Genomic DNA, 15,793 nt, shown 5'->3' with positions numbered 1-15,793 from the left:
TCACAATAGGGATATTCTTATCAGGTGGTTGATCACCTCTACTAGATGGTTGGGTTGGTCCTTGGGTGATAGCCAGCATCACACTGATGTACCACCTTGAGAGGAAGGAGTTGTTGTAGCTATTGGAGAGGCTTGAGCTGTCACACTTTTGCTTCAGCTCTTCCTTGTTATCTTCCACTAGACCCACTTCCTGATTCTCTTAATAATTTAGGCCATCATCACCTCTAGATCTTTACATGCATCTTCATAAAGTTCAAAACTAATAGGAGTACCCCTTAACCTTATCAGATAGGTATTACTGTACATTTTTTTTCCATCATCCTCAACTCCTTTTGTATCAAGATTGATTCCATACATTTTTACTTGATCTACTATGAGCTTGGCAAAAGCACGGTCGTGGCTCTTGAATTCATCTTTGCAATCAGCCCAGTAGTCTTCTATAGTGGTGATATGCTTAATCACACTCCCAATTTGAAGAACATCTTTTGCATATCCATTTGGGTCAAACATAGGTCTCCGAAACACATACATTTCCAACTTGTACTTCATCTCGAACACCTTAACCATGTTCTTTACATCAGAATGAGATTTGCAACTGAAAGCTCAGACCTTCATAGGAAACTCATAGCCTTTTTTCTTTAAGCTCCCACTCAACACGTTCACCTGAATTACTTGCCTCATGATCTTGATCAACACAATCATGTCACTTGGGTACCTTGGTAGCTATTAGGATTAAACCATAGATAGAAATAACAATTATATGCAAATATAGCCAGTATTAGAAAATACTAGATCACACAAAGAAGAATGCAAGACAACAAGATTTAATTTGGTTCACTCAATCCCTGGGCTACGTCCACCAAACAACAAGTTTGATATTATTACAATCCAATTATTACAACCTAATTATAATCCGTAATCCCTTACAGCTCAATACTGCTACAAGAACCAATTTTTGCATCACCACTATGAAACAATCCCTAACCCTAAGCCCTTTTATACAAGTATTTTTACCACTTTAGGGTTATAATTAATAATTATATGTTGACCTAAATCCTAATAAAATAGGACCCAAAAAAAAATTGTGGTGATGCCCTGTGCCCCAAAGAATATATGAAGTATGTACAGTACTTTCCTAATCAGACACCAAAATCTAACATTCTCCCACTTGGGGACTAATCAAGCTCCACACTAAACAATAATCTCCCACTTGGAGATTGATCCTGTAGCTATGCCACTACTCCATGAGGCTCCCAGTGGATCAAACCACCCTAGACTTTGTTGTTATTTTATTCATTTTTAGTCTAGAAGACCAACTAAGCTAAAGAGGAGTTTATCTTCTCCCTCATTACTACATTTGTAAACATATCTATTGGATTGTCATTTGTATGTATCTTGTCTAGCTTTAATTGTCCATCCTCCAAAATTGACTGAATGAAATGGTACCATAACTATATGTGTTTGGTCTTTGAATGGAGAGCTGAATTCTTTGCAAGATGAATGACACTCTAACTATCTATAAAAAAATAATTATCCTTTTAAGGGTGTCCCAATTTTTCCAAGATGAACTAAAGCCATATCATCTCCTTGGCTACCTCTATAGTAGCAACATACTCTGCCTCTATAGTGGATAAAGCATTAACCTTTTGTAACCTAGAAACCTAGCTCATGGTTGCCCCACAACCAATAAAGACATAACCTATAGTACTTTTCCTAGTATCAATATCCCCTACCAAATCTAAGTCAACATAGCCATGTAAATCAGTAGTAGAGCCCTGAAAGTGTAAACACTTATTGGATGTTCCTCTCAAATATCTGAGAATCTATTTGATTGCATTCCAATGCTCAATTCCTGGATGACTAAATGTGCAGTATCTGGCTTGGTACATACCATAGGATACATCAAGCTTCCTATAGCTAAAGCATAGGGTACCTTGGACATTTTATCCTCCTCTTCTTGTGTCTTGGGATAGATCTCTTTAGTCAACTTCAAATGACTAGGTAAAGATGTGCTAACAGCTTTAGCATTCTCCACAGAGAAATGTTGCAACACCTTCTCAACATAATTAGCCTAAGATAGTGTCAAATTTTTTTTCTTCCTATCTTTGAAAATCTTCATACCAAGAATTTTTTTTGCTACCCCCAAATCCTTCATAGAAAATGTATGTGCTAATTAGCTTTTCAGCCCCTTAATATGATCCATGTTAGACCCAATTACAAGCATATCATCAACATATAAACATAAAATAATGTAGTTGTCATCATCCAACCTCTTAAAAATAACACAATGATCTAAATGACACCTATTGTATCCATGTGCATGCATAAAACTGTCAAATTTCATATACCATTGTCGATGTGCTTGCTTCAAGCCATATAAACTTTTCTTCAATTTGCACACTAATTTATCCTTACCTTTAACCTCAAATCCCCATGGCTGAGCCATATATATCTCTTAATCCAAATCACCATGAAGGAAGGTTGTTTTAACATCAAACTTCTCTAAATGAAAAAATTTAGTAGCCACAATACTTAAAACAGTACAGATAGAAGTCATATTAACAATAGGAGAAAATATCTCATCAAAATCAATGCCCTTTTTCTATGCAAATCCTTTTAAAACTAACCTAGCTTTAAATCTTTTCTTACCTCCATCCTCTTCTTTTAACCTATAAACCCACTTATTCTATAAAGCTCTTTTACCTACAGGAAACTTGCATAAATCCCATGTATTATTCTTCAACAAAGAGTCCATTTCATCTTTCATTGCAAACGCCCACTAAATCTTAGAATCCGCCTACACAGCTTCATCATAACATTCAAGTTCACCAGCATCTATTAGTAAAATAGAATACAAAGAGGGAGAAAATCTCTCTGGAGGTCTAATTTGCCTTGTTGACCATCTAACATTCACTAGTGTGTGTGGTATTTATTTTTGCAATTGTTGTACATCATGAGGAATGGTTGGAACATCATCTTTTGGAGTATCATCCAGCACTACATAATCATCTTCTTTCTTCTCATGTTGCTGCAACAAATCTTTGTACAACACTTTCTCATTGAATATGACATCCCTGCTTCTTACAATTTTATGATTTTTAAAATCTGCACTTGTTAGGATTAAACCATGGACAAAAATAATAATTACATACAAATATAACCAAATTCATTAATGTCATATCCAATAAATACACATTTCTTTGACTTAGCTTCCAGCTTGGTTCTCTTTTCAAAATCTATGTGAGCAAATGCTTCATAACTGAAGGTTTTGAGAAAAGAATAATCACCTTCTTACCACTCCATGCTTCCTCTAGAATACCACAACCCAAAGTAGTAGAGGGACCTCTATTAATTAGATATATAGCAATATTGACAGCCTCTACCCACATGTGTAAGGGCAACCCAGCATGCTCCATTATAGTCCTATTCATATGTTCAGCCACTCCATTTTCTTGTGGAGTCCTTGGAATTGTTTTCTATCTATGAATATCATTAGGGGAGCAATAATCTTCAAATTCATGACTGCAATACTCACCACCATTATCAAATCTAAGGCATTTTATTTTCTTACTAGTCTCATTTTCAACCAAGCATTTTCATTTCTAAAAAGTTTGAAATACATCATATTTTTGTCTAAGGAAATAAACCCATACACTTCTAGTTGCATCATCAATGAATGTAACATAATAATGAGAGCCACCAAAGGGAGATACCTAATTTGGTCCCCATACATCAGTATGCACAAGCTCTAATTACTCCTTTTTGTGTTCCTTCCCAACCTTCACAAAACTCACTCTTTTTTTATTTCCATACACACAACTTTTATCATAAATTCATATTTACACATTTCAAACCTAGTAAAACTTTCTTTCAATAAAGTACTCACATACCTTTCTCACTCATATGCCCAAGTCTATTGTACCATAGCACTGTATCAGAATCTACAGTAGCTATTTATTCTCCCTGCTCAACTATAGCAACTATTCCTAAACATTCATTTTTCTCTAAAATAATTAAAGTAGAAGGAACAATATGACCTATACAAAGATATAAGGTGTCTACTTTTACACCTTTTGCTACTACAAGGGAACCTTTTGAAACCTTCAATTTTTATCATTAAAAGTAGCTATATGACCCTCATCATCAAGTTGCCCTACTGAAATTAAATTCTTAATCAACCTTGGAACATGTCTTGCCTCATGTAGTAGCCAATGATTCCCATTCTACAACTTAATCTTTTCTCTTTCCAACAATCTGACAAGGTCCATTATCCCCCAAATAAACAAGTCCAAAATCCCCTTGGACATAATCAATGAAATAACCTCTATGATATGTAGCATGAAATGAAGCACCAGAATCTAAAACCCATAAATCATCAACACTTTCTAAAGATAGAAGCAAAGATCCTCTTCAAATTTGTTACTTACCACATTTGCCTCCTTGTCTCCATCTGGTTTATCTCCTTCATTTTTCTTTCAAGTCCAACATTCTTTCTTTTCATGCCCTGGTTTTCCATAGTACTAGTAGTAGTTCAGTCTTCTTGATTGAGACCTCCTTCCCTTTGATTTTTCTCTTGATTTCTCATGATTTTTGGAATTACTTCCTCTCTCACTCATTTTACCTTGACTTTGTGCATTCAAAGCACTTCCTAATGTAGATTTGCCTGAGGATTTCCTAAGATTTTTCTCACTCAAAATAACACCGATCACATCATCATATTTTAGGGTACTAGATTTAGGAACAAAATTATTCACAGCCATTACCAATTCATTTAGCTTTTAGGCAAAAAACACAAAACCAAGAGAGTCTTAATTTCTTCATGAAAATTGATACCTACAGAAGATAACTAACTAGTAATAGTATTAAACTCGTTTAAAAGATCTACAATAGATCCACCTTCTACCATTTTATATTAAAAAAACACTTCATGAGAAATACCTTATTTGAAGCAAAGGGCTTTTCATATAGTTTTGCTAGGGTTTGCATCAACTCTTCTATTGTCTTTGCTTTTGTAATATGTGAGGCTTCACCCTGGCCCATCGTAGCATATCATAGCAATTTATTTGCATTTTAGATACTTTATAATAGCATATCATAGTATTTTTTTGCATTTTAGATACTTTATATTTTGCATTGCAGATACTTTATATTTTGAGACCTTGTTATATGTTGGACTATTTTGGACTATTACTCAAACTATTTGATACTATGGAACACTTTATTTTATGATAATTAGTATGATGTTAGAACTTATTTATGATGCTTGATGATGTTACATTTATGTACTTGGTTGATTATAAAATAAACTGATATATTTTTGGATTCGATTGTGTAAAGATTTTTTACCATCAACGTTTCGAATCACACCAAGTGATCCATCATCAGGATGAAGAGAGCGAGAGATGTCAAACAAAATGGATCACTTGGTGTGATTCAAAACGTTGATGGTAAAAAATCTTTACACAATCGAATCTAGAAATATATCAGTTTATTTGCTATGGATTGTGGAAATTTAATTTCTTTACTTGGTTGATTATTTTATTAATGAGTAGGAAATTATGTTTGAATAAAAATGTTAGATGGATCATACATATGTATATGAAAATCATGAAATATTGCAAAAGAGTCATATCATGTTTAGTTTGATAATGATAGTATTATATATGCACAATGGTTAGAATTTGAAAAATGTTATTCAATTGAGAAATGCCTTATTTTTTTATTCAATTATGAATATAGAATTAATTGAGGATTTATATGTGCATATGTTTTATTTATCTTGGACTACTAATATGTAGTTTGAGTGTGCAAGAAATATCCATGGTAAAATGAAGAACCTAGACTATACCTTTGTATTAATTGAGATTGCCAAGGTTAGATCTAATGAAGAGATTTTAACCTCATTATTAAGTATTTTACTTTGTGAATGTAATGTGAATGGATGTCTTAGATTAGATTTATTTTTGTGAAAATTGATTTGCCACTCGTAATGTTAAATGTATATTTATAGTGTCACTTGACACTTGTGTTGTTATGTGTTTAAATGGCAAGTCAGGTTGAGTCATGGAAAAAGACACCAAAACTTATTCTTAACTAGTTAGAAATGTGTAAGTTTTCATCCCCTTGCATAAAATATCTTATGAAGGTTTTAATTAAATTTAATTTCGGATTGCAAGTTTAGGGTGACTTTAGAGGGCTTTGTTTGAGTCTTAGAGTGTTCTTTTAGTGAAATTAAGTTACCTACATATTAGTACTATATGTTAGGGCTTTAATTTTGACTTTACTAGAGTTAAAATCTCTTTTCTAACACTTTTAAAATCCCATTTCTTAAGTATTACGAAAATGGAAGAAGATGTACCCTAATTCCTACCTTATCTCCAGTAAGTTGATAATTCCAACCAAATAGGGAAACTTAGGTGGAGTTGAAGTGTTTGTTCTCTTTTATGATGGAGAAAAATAAGGAATGTTTTTCTTTTAGAGGGAAATTGGAAAATAGGTTGGACATTCACCCACTCTCTAGTTTTAGAGATTTTCGATTTTGGAGATTGGATTAAGGAAGGATACAGGGCTCTTCTCAAATCGGATCATTTACCATAGCTTGGAGAAAGGTTGGAGCTTTTGTCATGTTTTGGAAATTATGTGTTGTATTGATTTTCTGAATGAAAGATGTGTAAATTTTGCTATAGATGGATATGTGTGTTGTTCATTGTCCCTGTGGTATTGTTGGGTGTGGATGAATTTTCTATTGCCTTATTTTCATTTGATTTTTAGAGTGTGATGTTATCAGTGTGGAAGGACATCACTCACCCTTGGGAGGGAAGAAGTCGCCTTCGGGTGAAGGGGTTAGTTGGGCCTATCTCCTGAGTGCAGAGTCTCTTCCCTAGAAGGAATAGGGATAAGCATGTAGTATGGGTTACATCTATCAGTACTTTGTTAAGCACTTTGGGGGTGATAAGGCGAGAAATTTGTGAGAGTTGGTATTTATTTTTTATGTCTTGTGAAGGTAGATTTGGTTTTTTGTATTTGGCTTCTCCTCAGGGTTTTAGGCACACCTTCACCCATTCTATTAGTTCCTCAAGTAACCTACTATGTAAGCTCAAAAAGGGTGTTAAATGTTGTATCATGTATTGTTGATGTATATGTGTGTGCTTGATTGTTACCTAGTTGGTCTTGGTTCTCCAAACTCGATGGGTGGTCTCTTAGAGACCTAGGCTGGGAGGTGAGCTCTCCATGGTTCATAGGGTTGTTTTGTACAAGTTTTCTAAATGGATATGTGTTGAAAAAAAGCTTGGAAGATTTTCTCTTTCTATTGAAGATTTGAAGATGATTTAAATATGCACATTTGTAAAAGTTATATATTGTAAAATATCAGAAGTAGATCTTCATGTAATTAGTAAATTGATGTAAGGATCCAATTATGATTGTAATATTTGAAAGAAATTTTCAATACTATGAATATATAGTTAGTTTAATTATTTCTTAAATTGTTTCCAAGAAAAAATATATATTATTATTATTATTACATGTGTGTATGTGTGTGAATGTGTGTGTGTCTTGTTCAAGAACTTTGGGCATGACATAATATTAAATGCTATTGATGGTGCAAGGCATAATCGAATGCTTCTAAGTACCTTTTTGTCTAGAAGATCCCAGTCATCATTTGACATAGATCCCTAATTCTTAGTTTTGCCTTCCAACGGCTTCTATAAATCCTTCTGATAAAGATAGTCTTCCATTTGCATCTTCCATAACTGAAAGTTTTGCCCATTAAACCTGTCAACCCTCAACTTACCCTCATCTACCATCACTCCCACTCAACCGTGAGACTCCCACTCAACCATGAGAGTTTCCTGCAGAGGATAACTAAAAATAAAACTAGGCTCTGATACCACTTGTTAGGATTAAACCATGGAAAAAAATAACAATTAAATGCAAATATAACCAATATCAAAAAATAATAGATCACACAAAAAATAACATAAGACACCAAGATTTAACATGGTTCACCCAATCCTTGGGCTACATCCACCAAATAGCAAGTTTGATATTATAAAATCTAGTGATTACAACCTAATTACAACCTGTGATCCCTTACAGCTCAATACCACCATAAGAACCAATTTTTGCATCACCACTATGAAACAATCCCTAACCATAAGCCCTTTTATACAAGTATTTTTACCACTTTAGGGTTATAATTAATAATTACATTTTGGCCCAAAATCTCAACAAAATAGGGCCCAAAAATATTTTTTTAGGGCAATCCCCTTAGCCCCAAAGAATTTATGGAGTATGTACAGTACTTTCTTGATCAGTCACCACAATCTAATAGTAGCTTCAAAGGGAACCTATCAAAAGTTGTAATTCATAAATATGAAAAGGATGAGAACTAAATGAAAAATCTCCCAAATTGACTGATAGCTTCCATAGCTTTTGGGCTAAATCTCCTTTCTAGACACCCTTAGAGTTCCCTAAAAATTCTCATATTAAATAAATCATTAACTCTTATATATTCTGCATAACTAATCTCATATTGTAAACAAGGGTAGAACTCATAAGACTTCACACTATTAGGAAAATTCTCCACCCTTGGGAGGCCTAGCCATAATTTTAGAGAAGCTAACATATAAACAAGGAAAGAGGACATATAGAATGTGTTGTAGAACTTTGCATTACTAAGAGCATTGGACAAATTCTCACTTACCTCATAGGCCCAATCAATGTATTGGGTATCACAACAAACAACTTGCACCAAGAAGTATTGTTCAACAAAATTCAAAGATTCTACCTCGCCTTTAATTCTATGCAAGAGTACCATGATGTCAATAATTTCAAGTTTGATATTAGTACCAAATAGAGTCTTAGGGACCTTACTCTTGGTGCCTCATGGTTTTTGGAACCATGATTGTATAATTTCTTTCCTCCAGACCATTTTCTTTGCAGAAAACTTAGAGACGGCTCCACCAATTGTCAAATTTGAAAACTCTTCCCGCTTTAGGACTCGGAGACAATTTACCATAGTTTGCCTATCAATAGAGATCAATACTACATTATCTAGCAATACAATCTACCTAGTGTCTGGATTATAATGATTTATTCATTCATAAATCAATTTAGGAACTTGCACTACAACTAGGAAACTGGCTGCTTCAACTAGCCCACATCCTTGAAGCTTCTCAGTAATGAGATGGATTGGCTCTAATTTTAGTCTCTTCTTAAAGTCTTGCATGTCAAAAAAATGGAGAGAGGTATCTTTGAAATTCTACAAAGAAGACTTGACTCCATTTAATCCATCAAAACCCGTGAATCTAGTTGCCATTTCATTCATGGATGAATTTCAAAATCTAGAAAAGCAAAAAATGGTAAATGCACAGATGCTAGCTTTTCAAATAGAGGTTGTGCAAATTAACAGAATAATAGTTTGAGTAAGAGTGATAATTTTTGCAGCTATTCATATATCTCTAGATAGGAGTTTCAATCCATCTGTTAATCTTTAGGGTTCATGCCACAGAAATGAATTAAAGGAGAGGTTCGTTGTAGTAGTAAATGCATAGTTTCAATGGATAACTCGATGTCCTTTCACTTTTCCATATGGCCAATGGTAATTTTCTATCCCTCACATTTACTTTCTCGTTTTACACTAAGTTTCAAAAAGTTATAAACAGAGTACTCCATAACAAAATATCTGTTGAAGTGATTTTTTCTTAATAGATCTTTCCTACCATGGTTAGGTTTTTTACATTATCATCTTGAGAGGTTTAGTAAACAAAATATTGGTTTCATTCACTCACTAACTTGGTTTTCTTTAAAATCTAGAAAATTGTCCTCATGGGTTGAAAACTCGCTGAGGAGAAGACAATTTTCATTTCTCCGCCCAGGCTTGCCTTTTAACTTTACATTTTGATCATGGTTTCCTTTGGGTTTGGAGATTTCCAATAAGTAGTGCAAGAAGTCATTAGCGACCCACTTTTTCCTCTTTTCCTTCATAATTTACTTTTTTGGGAAACTAACTTCATAGGTCAGAAATCCACGCAGGAGAAATCAGTTTCTAGTTTTCCACCTAGAGTGATTCTGAGAATTGTGATGGATTCTAAATGCTTCCTAAAGTAGATAATTGTAAGAGGAACCTCAATTTTTCATAGAGTACCTTTCCACCTTCTTACTTTGGCCCGTATGTATCATTTTTTGCTTTCTGTGAAAAGTTGCCTTCATGGGTTGAAAACCTGCCGAGGAGAAGGCGAAGTTTGAATTTCCACAAACTTCTATTCTCATGAAGAAAATAATGAATCTCAAGTAGATATAATTATTGTAAATGCCCTTTGCATGTTATGGGAATCTCCATTGGATTAGGTACTAAACTACCCATAGAAACTCATGACACAAAAGGACAACCACCTAACTATGAAATGAGGAGAAGGGGAAGATGGAAAATTCAATGAAGACTCCTTCCACCTAAGGGGGCTTGGACTTAGACTTGGACACACCTAGGACCTTACTAGACACAAAATGTCTACTTTGCAAATTGGTTAGAGAATGAAAAGTGAGGCAACAAGCCATATCATTTCTCATTGTATCCCTTTACACTCCCTGACTAGGGAGCTCTAGTTCAACATCCAAGCTTTCCAATCTATGGGATACCTTGGATAGAATGATTTAGAGAAGTGCACAATCTAAGTGTACATTTTTGGTGCCCACCGTGGGGCAAGACACCTCTATTTTGCCTCTTTATTTGCATTTTTCCCTACATTTTTTCTTGTTATTCTGTGTCTTTATATTTTTGTAGATGAGATTATAGTACAAAACTTTTCTAGTATTGTGTGATAGTTTCTAGTACTATTGTGTGATACTTTTCTAATAAAAGTAACGCACCCAAGTTCACAATCAATTGCTTTGTAGCTATGAACTATGTTGTACATATATGGTACAGAGTATCATAGGGAGTGAAATATTACCCTATTATATAAGGAAGTATCATACAATACTTGATCAACCATAAAGTAGGGCTTGGTCTAGAATAGGTTATTATTTGAGTTTCTTTTATCAAATTTTGAGTCTTGCATATCTTTGTTTTCAAGTTTTCTAAATTTAGTTGTTGTTTAACCAGTGAGTTTCAGTAGGTTTTATTATATTTGGCTAACCCCTTGATATACTAATGCATTTTTTCGTAGGCTTTCCTAAAAATTGCTTGCAAAATTGTTATTACAAGAATTTATGTCAAAGATTTTTGTTCTAAAAGGGCTACTAATTCTTGTTTGCAAGGCTACCCAAAGAAAAACAAACAAACCAAGCGTGTTTTTTTTTAATTTCATGTGGGGTACTACACTAGTTGTTTCTTTTCCATAGGTGCATACAACTTGTGAGTAGGGTATTTTTTTGGTAGGAAAGTATGCTTTTCACCCTTGAGGTGACTCAAAAATCTTGACCCACAATTAGATATTGAAAGTGAGTGGTATATTCTACTTTTTAGTGATTTTAATTTATCTTCTTGGTGTGTTTGGGGGAAACACTTGAAAAAGGAGAGTATGCTCTTCACCCTTCAAGTGAATCAAAAAAATTTACCTCTAGGTGTCGATCCATTTTGTTTCTATCTCCTCGCAAGATATTACCTTTAGAGGGCCTACTATTGGTGGAAAGATACCAATAGGAACGACCCAAAGTGGGAATGAGCACAACCTAACTAAATGAACCCACTATAATCACAAACCCCTTGACATGTAGCACTTGTCCTTGTTTAGTAGAAGTACTTGTGGGATTGGGACCATGAGGAAAATACTAAGCGAGAATATTTAAGATACTCTTGTGGCCATGAGGTTTTTTACCTACCACAAGGTTGGGTGTCCTATTCATAGATGCCAGATGTAGTGTGTGCCCTCGTTTATATTTTTCTAGATACATTGTTGCTATCATTGCCGAACTTTGTTAGGCTAGTTTTATGTTGATGATTAGTAGCATTGTTTTGAGACTATCAGATATTGTATTACAGATTTAGTTGATATATGATGTGATTATTTAGACTCTACATTTCATGTATGCATGATGATTATTACATTATTTTCAGTTATTGATGATGATTGGTTAGATGGTTTATTATCACATGTGTTTTCTTATGGATACTTACCCCATACTTGCATGTGTATGGTGTGCATGTTTGTTTTTTTATGTATGGCATTTTTGATGCAGTTAAGGAAGGGAGTCATAGTCACCTGCTAGTCGAGATCTACACGATGCACCACTTCCTGCCATTGCCTGGTTAGCTTAGCATATATATATTGATTGTATGTACATGCATAGATTTTATGTAGGTTGTAGGTACCAGGTATCGACTTCCCTGAATTGCCAGGATGAGCATACCCTACTGCACTATCTCAATGGTAAGAGAGGGAGATAAATTCTCAAGTCCAAATCCTAAACCCTTAAACCATTTGTCCTAGAAAGATAGGACAAGTATATGAGATGTGTTACCTACCGAATGCGTTGGATGACGTAATTCATGGTTTTAAGTCCTTAGACTGATTTTGTATGGATTGTTCTATGATGGGTTTTTCATATTTTATTTTGGAAGTCTTTGGTGAATTTTCTCTTAATTAAGTCTAAAATTAAAAGATTTAATTAATAATTTAATTATTTTGGGGAAAATTAATATAATATTTTGATATTTTGATAATTTTATTTTCATTGATTAAATGGGAAATAATTGAGTAAAGGAATTAAATTTAAAAAATTTAAAATTAATAATAATAATAATAAAATAATAAATAAATAACAATAATAATAATAATAAAAGAATAAAAAATAAAAGTCATAAGTCTATCTAGGAGTAAGCACACTTCTTGAATGCACATATGTCTACAACACAGGAGTTCGTGCACAAATTAAGCACATGGTGTCTAAACCTTGTGACTCGTCTAGAAGGTTGGAATAGGCTCGTGCTTAGTTGTCAACGCTTATCTTATCTTCCGATTGATTCTAGAGACATTCTAGGTGCTTCCTGAGAGTTCCTTATATTCAGGCACTCCTAGTAGCTCGGAGAGTGTGTTTGGTGGATCCGAGAACGTTGGAGAAGGAAGGAGCTTGCTCTGCAGATATTGAGGAGAAGTGATTTAGCATCAGTGTCCAAGTAGACACTCGTGATTTTTGCATATGATATTTCGCTTCTTGCACTTCTTGTCTTCTTCGTATCTTCTGAATGCTTTCTAAGGATTTCATGTGTTGAATATCTTGGTTGTATGCATTATTGTCATGGGTAGTTAAATTTCTATATGAGAAAATCCCACATGCGTAGATCTAAAGAATCTATGGGACTAGGGTTTCAGATGCTTATGGACAAACCTATAAGAAGGATTAATTAGCTAAATCTGAATAACGATCATTATAGGAGAATTCTTATTTTACAAAAAATTGGAAAGGCCTTTTTGTTTAAAAAATTATGTATATATTGCAGTATTGGAAAAATGTTTTTAAAAAAAATTATTAATATATATATATATAAGAAAATCTAAAAACATTTATATAAAAGGTTATATATATTAAATGCTGCATAGTAGAGAAAACATTTAAATGAAATCATTTAAAAAAAAAAATTGATGGGCATTTTGGAAAAAACGTTTTTTGAAAACATTATTAAAAAAAAATTATTTTTTTAATGTGGGGGGGATGAGACCCGCGCCCCATACTCTCTGCAGGTCGCAGGGTACCTACCATCGCATGTACTGCAACAATAAGGGTACTCTATACCCGCTGTCGCCGCAGGCCCTGCGACAATAGGGTACTGCGTACTCATGACAGCGGTTGAAAAAAGTGTTATTATGTTTTTTTTTTCTTTAAATTTTTTATGTTATAAAATCATTTTAAAATATTGTGTTTATTATAATGTTATAAAAATATATATAATATTAAATATTAATAATTTTTAAATATTAATTATTATGTATTATTAATTATTAATTATTATATAATATTAATTAATATATTTATTATAAATAAAATTTTAACAATAGATTACTTCTTTTAATAATTAATCATTTTGTAATATTTTAGTCTAATATTATAAATTTAATTTAATCGGATTTAAGATGAAGGATAGATAATTGAGGAGGAATTGTATTTGTTTATATTGAATTTTCTATGTGTCCTATTAATACATGATAAGGGCAATTGTCTAAGTAACGTGCATATAATCTATTTTTGGGCACTTTAGAAAATTAATTCAAATGAGTTAAGGGCAAGAAAGAATCTTAACCTATTGAAAACAAATATGTGGGTTAGATAAATAATATTCTTTCACTTGATATTTAACTCCTAAATGAAAACTGAAACCCCATACTTAATTAAGTTATTTTAGCGAAACAAAACATGTGCTTGCATTTTGTGTTTTCTCTATGCTATCTATTTTAAGTTTTTGGGTTGACTAGTTTGTTGACCAGTTATAGGACATCTACCAGAGGTCAGAGAATTAATGATTTGTGATGTCATGATGATGTCTTTTGATCTTGATCTTTTAAAACCCAACCATGGTTATGAGATGGCATGTTCTGTGATGTGTGTGTTTACTAATTGATATTGTTTCCAATCTTCTTGTGTAAGCTGTGATATATGTAACCATTTATGAGTTATCGATCAGTTATATTTGGATTACTTTCCAGTCACCTTGATAGGACTGAAGTGTTTATCTAATCTTGATGATGCCATGTTGTGGCATGTTTTGACTCGACCATTTTGGAGTCTTCGATCAGTATTATTTGCTTGATATGCCTTTTTGGTTGCTTGTTGAGAACCAATGGATATTGTGATTATCATTGATACCTTCAGTTGCCAATAGAGAACTGTTGTGGTCATGATTATCAATGGATGATTTTCAGTTGCTCATGGAGATTTGATGCTCTTATTGTGGATTATCTTTTGGTATTTTTCCAGTCGCTTGTATAGGATTGTGGTGATTTTGTGATTTACGATTCCATGAGCCTAGGGTAGGATATCTACATGTAGTTTCGGGAAGTGGCTTGCAATGGGGGTCAGGGCCCTAAGTGGCTACTAGGGTAACTCATTGTAAGTTATTTAATAAGTGAAAACATCACACCTAATACTGACTTAAATGAACCTAATAAGATAATTGCTTGTTCTCGCCCATGCCTCGAGAGCTAGTATAGACTAAGATGGGAGTAGAGAGAATGCTTGGTTGCGACCTTGCATTCTGTAGTATGCCTCACCAATATGAGAGGATACTAGTGGTTGCATAGGGGTCACTAGGGGGCTAAGGTCTATAGAGAGACTATCAGGGTAACTCTAGCGTGATCTGTGTGATGACACTTTCCCACTTACATAGTAGGTTTCCTACATGTCTTTGTGTGCCTCTGGGATTAGATGTTAGTTTGTGTTGGAACCTTTGAGTTAGTATACTTTTAGGATTTCTGGACTTAGAGAGTATTTGTATTATGTGATTTGATATCATGTTTGGGACTTGAGACTATCTCCTTAACGTAGTGGGAGTGGACCATTTAGGTTCCACGTGGTCGGGTGGTAGTGTTTTTTCACTCTTACCATTTGGGATCCGTCTGAGACACTATGGCTGAAGCATTCTTTGTTGTCATTTATCTTCATTATGTTCTTGGATCATGATGATGGACACATATCCTTATATTGATGATTAGCATATGATAGATGATGTTATCTTATGCCTTATTTTGCATGATTAGATTTCTTATGCATATGTTGTAGCATGTTAGATTTCTTTCTGCATATGATGTAGTATGATTTAGGAGTGACATTCCTACTATGATAATACCAATGATCTCTT

This window comes from Cupressus sempervirens, chromosome 1 (assembly GCF_028749045.1).
Source record: "Cupressus sempervirens isolate cs-2001-9-10 chromosome 1, ASM2874904v1, whole genome shotgun sequence".
NCBI lineage: Eukaryota > Viridiplantae > Streptophyta > Pinopsida > Cupressales > Cupressaceae > Cupressus > Cupressus sempervirens.
This window is presented reverse-complemented; position numbering follows the sequence as displayed.